Here is a 5977-nt window from a genome sequence, read left to right on the forward strand (position 1 = left end):
ACAAATACAATACTAATATTAATATTAATCCAAGTGTATCCATGAACTCTTTAAATATAAATGGTCTAAGCATATCAATCAAATCACAGAGGTGTCTGATTAGATTAAAAATAAAGAACCAATATATGTGGTTCATAATAAACCAATAAATATTTAGACTCAGGGTAAAAATAAAGGGAAGGAAATAGATATAACATATTAACCATAATCAAAAGAAATCAGGGGTAGTACTACATTAATTTCAGACAAAACAGACTTCGGTACAACCACAATAATGAAATTATTCGGGATAAAGAGGGTCATGACATAATAATAAAGAAGTTAGTTCCCCAAGATTGCATAATAAGTACAACAACTAACAGAAATAAGTGAGTTTGACTAGTTTATGTCTTTCAATAAAATAAAATGAAATAAGTACACAACTAACAGAACATCAAAATATGTGAGTCAAAAACTGATTGAACTGAAAAAAGGAATTGACCAATCCATTATTTTTCATGGAAGCATTTACACTATATTTAAGTGATTAATACATCAAGAAGGGAGAAAATTGGTAAGAATGTAGTGGATATAATTTTATGAAGTAACTTTATCGAATTGATATTAGACAGTATTCGGTCCAAACAAGAGCAGAATATATGTTCATAAAATATTAACCAAAATTACCACATTTTAAGCCGCAATGCACACATTAATAAGTTGAAAGTAATAGAAATCACACAATGTTATGTTTTTAAGTAAAAAAGAGATTCAAATGGAGATAAACAACAGAAAGATCATTGGGAAAATCCATTTCAGGCAACTAGAAAAAGAGGGCAAGTTAAGTCTGTAACAAACAGGAAAAAAAAGACAATGCCATGTGAAGCAAAGCCAGGCATAGTGGTGCATGCCTATAATCCCAGGGACTCAGGAGGCTGAGAAAGGAGAATTCCAAGTTCAAGGCCATCTTGGGCAACCTAGTGATACCTTGTCTCAAAATTTTAAAAAAATAAGAAGAAATGGGATATGACTCAGCAGTAATGCACCACTGGGTTCAATCCCCACTAGCAAAAGAAAAAAATATAAGTGAAGCAGAAATCAGAAGGTAGGAAAATAGAGAAAATTAATAAAATTGAAGTCCAGTTCTTTGAGAAATATCAATGAAATTAATAAATCTATAGCCAAAATTAATGAGGGGGGGGTGGTTGGAGAGAGAGAGATTTACAGGAGCTACCAGTATGAAAAAATAAGAGAGTTCATCACAACTGTTCCCATGAACATTGAAGAAGATAATAAAAACTATGAACAACTCCACACCCACCAATTTCATAGCCTAAATAAAATTGATTAATTGTTTGAAAGACATAAACTAGTCAAACTCACATAAAGGAAAAAGATTACCAGAATATATTTCTATTAAGGAAGTTGACTAGATAATTCTTTATATTCCAAGAAGGAACATATCAGACCCAGATGGTTTCAATGGTGAATTCTACCTATACTTTAAGGAAGCAATAGCACAAAAGTTCCACATTCTGTTCTAGAAATAGAAGCAGAGAAAAACACTCACTTTCTGAGGCTGGTATACCCTAATAACAAAAACACAGACATTTCAAAGAAATTACAAATATCTTTCATGCACATATTCAAGAAAGTATTAGCAACTGAATTAATTTCTAGTGGAAAGGCAAATTGGCACAGCAAATTTTAAAGACAGTTGGAAGATTTTACAAAGCTATAATTCTACATACAACTCAGTAGTGACCTTCGCAATTATTTATCCAGCTCATTTGAAAGTGCAAGTCTATAAAAATCTGCCTATGAATGTTTGCATCAGTTTTATCTGTAATCACCAGAACTGGAAGTAACAAATGTGTCTTTTAACAGAGGAATATACAAATTAGCTGTTGCATATCTACACAATTGAACAATATTTAGTATTTAAAAATAATGAGCTCTTGCAACAAAAAGACATTGATGGCTCTCATATTGCTAAATAGAAGTCAGTCTGCATCAAAAACGTATTCTTGTTTTTAATTATATGGCATTTTCAGAAAGTCAAAATTATTAAGACAATAAATAGATTAGCAATTGACAGACATTTACTAGTAGAGGTAAATAAGTAAAGCTCATGAAATATTTTTGATAACAAAACCCTTCTGTGTGATATTTATGGTGAAACAGGATGTTATGTATTTTTCGAAACCCATGGATCTTTACATTATCAAGAGTAAACCCGAAATATGCAAATTTAAAAAATCATTCAGGAGATCAGGAAATCTCAGGATAGAATACAGTTTGTGACAAATGAATCTATCTGTAATTACATATGCATGAAAAAACTTCACTGAAGGGGTGGGGGAAAAGAATAGCTTTGGAAATGAGTGGGGATTGTAGGAATAAAGGCAGATGGAACTGTACATAAACATTTTGCTTTAGTTGATAACTCTGTGCTTCATGAAGTATGGATTAAAATTTTGACATTGTTCATCATGTATACTGGAATTGACCAATAAAATAAATGCGTGGTAAATGGTAGAAGTCAGATTTTCCATTTCTGTGGTGGACATTGATGGATAAAATCTAAAATCAGGGGGAAGAATAGAATGAAGCGTGTGATAATGAATTAGTTCTGGAGGACAGTACAGACATAGGACTAGCATGACTTACAGATGGCCTATGGAAATATGTGTGGATATGTTGTCATCAAAGGATTACTATGCACACATTTCCTTGCCCTATTTGATGAAGAGTTCTAAAGGAAATGTCACCCAAGTAGCAGCATATTTGGTGCCCTGAGTTTTGTTTTGCTATAGTTTGGATCTGGAAAGTCCCCCAGTGACCAAGATGTGAAAGACTTGGTTCTCACCTTGACATTTTTAGAAGATGGTGAAACTCTTTTAAGACATAAGGCCTAGAGGGAGATTTTAGTTCACTGGGGGGTATGACCTTGAAGGGGATAAAAGGAATCTCTTCCCTCCTCTTTCACTTTTACTTTCTTCTTGCTATGAGGTAAATGGGTTTCCTGCACCATATACTCCTTCCAGAATGTACTGCCTTGCCAGAGGCCAAGATGAAATTGATCATGAATTGCAAGTTCCAAATTTGTGAGCCAAAATCAAACCTTTCCCCTTTTTTATCTCAAGGATTTAATTACAGTAACAGAAAGCTGCCTAGCACAGGTTTCTAGTATGCTTTTTAAATTCATAAAAACAGAGTTACTTAGAAAAATGGTTAAATATAACTTGGGAAACACATCTACAAAGAGAGTATAGAGCATCTTGTAATGATAAGAAATAAGGATGGACTTAAAAAAAGAAACATTGGAAAGAGCATGTCCAAAGGACACAGGAGCTAACCTAAAGAGATCCCAATGCCCAAAACTGGAAAATTTTCAGCAAAAAAATTAAATTAGTATTGGACTATAACTCTAAGTAAGAAATGAATATTCATAAATTTACATATGTATTAGTATATTGTTGAATAGATGAATACAAAGAATAAAAAATTTCTCATGCAAAATATTTCCAAATAAATTCTGCAGGTATCCTACTCTCAAGAAGAAGGTATAAGTGACTTCCTTCCAAAGAATGAAACCAGACAAAGACACTTCAAAGAAAGAAAACTACAGACCAATATCTCTAATGAATCTAGATGCAAAAATCCTCAATAAAATTCTGGTGAATCGGATTCAAAAACATATCAAAAAAATTATACACCATGATCAAGTAGGATTCATCCCTGGGATGCAAGGCTGGTTCAATATACGGAAATCAATAAATGTGATTCACCACATCAATAGACTTAAAAATAAGAACCATATGATCATCTCGATAGATGCAGAAAAAGCATTCCACAAAGTACATTATCCCTTTATGTTCAAAACTCTAGAAAAATTAGGGATAACAGGATCATACCTCAACATTGTAAAAGCAATCTATGATAAGCCACAGGCCAGCATCATTCTGAATGGAGAAAAATTGGAGGCATTCCCTCTAAAATCTGGAACAAGACAGGGATGCCCTCTCTCACCGCTTCTGTTCAACATAGTCCTTGAAACACTGGCCAGAGCAATTAGACAGACGAAAGAAATTAAAGGCATAAAAATAGGAAAAGAAGAACTTAAATTATCACTATTTGCAGGTGACATGATTCTATACCTAGCAGACCCAAAAGGGTCTACAAAGAAACTATTAGAGCTAATAAATGAATTCAGCAAAGTGGCAGTATATAAAATCAACACGCATAAATCAAAGGCATTTCTGTATATCAGCGACAAATCCTCTGAAATGGAAATGAGGACAACTACTCCATTCACAATATCCCCCCAAAAAATAAAATACTTGGGAATCAACCTAACAAAAGAGGTGAAAGACTTATACAATGAAAACTACAGAACCCTAAAGAGAGATATAGAAGAAGACCTTAGAAGATGGAAAAATATACCCTGTTCATGGATAGGCAGAACTAACATCATCAAAATGGCGATATTACCAAAAGTTCTCTACAAGTTCAATGCAATGCCAATCAAAATCCCAAAGGCATTTCTTGTAGAAATAGATAAAACAATCATGAAATTCACATGGAAAAATAAAAGACCCAGAATAGCAAAAACAATGCTAAGCAGGAAGTGTAAATCAGGCGGTATAGCGATACCAGACTTCAAACTATACTACAGAGCAATAGTAACAAAAACAGCATGGTACTGGTACCAAAACAGGCAGGTGGACCAATGGTATAGAATAGAGGACACAGTAACCAATCCACAAAACTACAACTATCTTATATTTGATAAAGGGGCTAAAAGCATGCAATGGAGGAAGGATAGCATCTTCAACAAATGGTGCTGGGAAAACTGGAAATCCATTTGCATCAAAATGAAACTGAATCCCTTTCTCTCGCCATGCACAAAAGTTAACTCAAAATGGATCAAGGAGCTTGATATTAAATCAGAGACACGGCGTCTGATAGAAAAAAAAGTTGGCTATGATCTACATACTGTGGGGTTGGGATCCAAATTCCTCAATAGGACACCCATAGCTCAAGAGTTAACAACTAGAATCAACAAATGGGACTTACTCAAACTAAAAAGTTTTTTTCTCAGCAAAAGAAACAATAAGAGAGATAAACAGGGAGCCTACATCCTGGGAACAAATTTTTACTCCACACACTTCAAATAGAGCCCTAATATCCAGAGTATACAAAGAACTCAAAAAATTAGACAATAAGATAACAAATAACCCAATCAACAAATGGGCCAAGGACCTGAACAGACACTTCTCAGAGGAGGACATACAATCAATCAATAAGTACATGAAAAAATGCTCACCATCTCTAGCAGTCAGAGAAATGCAAATCAAAACCACCCTAAGATACCATCTCACTCCAGTAAGATTGGCAGCCATTATGAAGTCCAACAACAACAAGTGCTGGAGAGGATGTGGGGAAAAGGGTACACTTGTTCATTGTTGGTGGGACTGCAAATTGGTGCAGCCAATTTGGAAACCAGTATGGAGGTTTCTTGGAAAGCTGGGAATGGAACCACCATTTGACCCAGCTATTCCCCTTCTCGGTCTATTCCCTAAAGACCTAATAAGAGCATGCTACAGGGACACTGCTACATCCATGTTCATAGCAGCACAATTCATGATAGCAAGATTGTGGAACCAACCTAGATGCCCTTCAATAGATGAATGGATAAAAAAAATGTGGCATTTATACACAATGGAGTATTACTCTGCATTAAAAAATGACAAAATCATAGAATTTGGAGGGAAATGGATGGCATTAGAGCAGATTATGCTAAGTGAAGCTAGCCAATCCTTAAAAAACAAATGCCAAATGACTTCTTTGATATAAGGGAAATAACTAAGGACAGGGTAGGGATGAAGAGCTTGAGAAGAAGATTAACATTAAAAAGGGATGAGAAGTGGGAGGGAAAGGGAGAGAGAAGGGAAATTGCATGAAAATGGAAGGTGATCCTCAGGGTTATACAAAA

This window comes from Ictidomys tridecemlineatus, chromosome 1 (assembly GCF_052094955.1).
Source record: "Ictidomys tridecemlineatus isolate mIctTri1 chromosome 1, mIctTri1.hap1, whole genome shotgun sequence".
Classification (NCBI taxonomy): Eukaryota; Metazoa; Chordata; class Mammalia; order Rodentia; family Sciuridae; genus Ictidomys; species Ictidomys tridecemlineatus.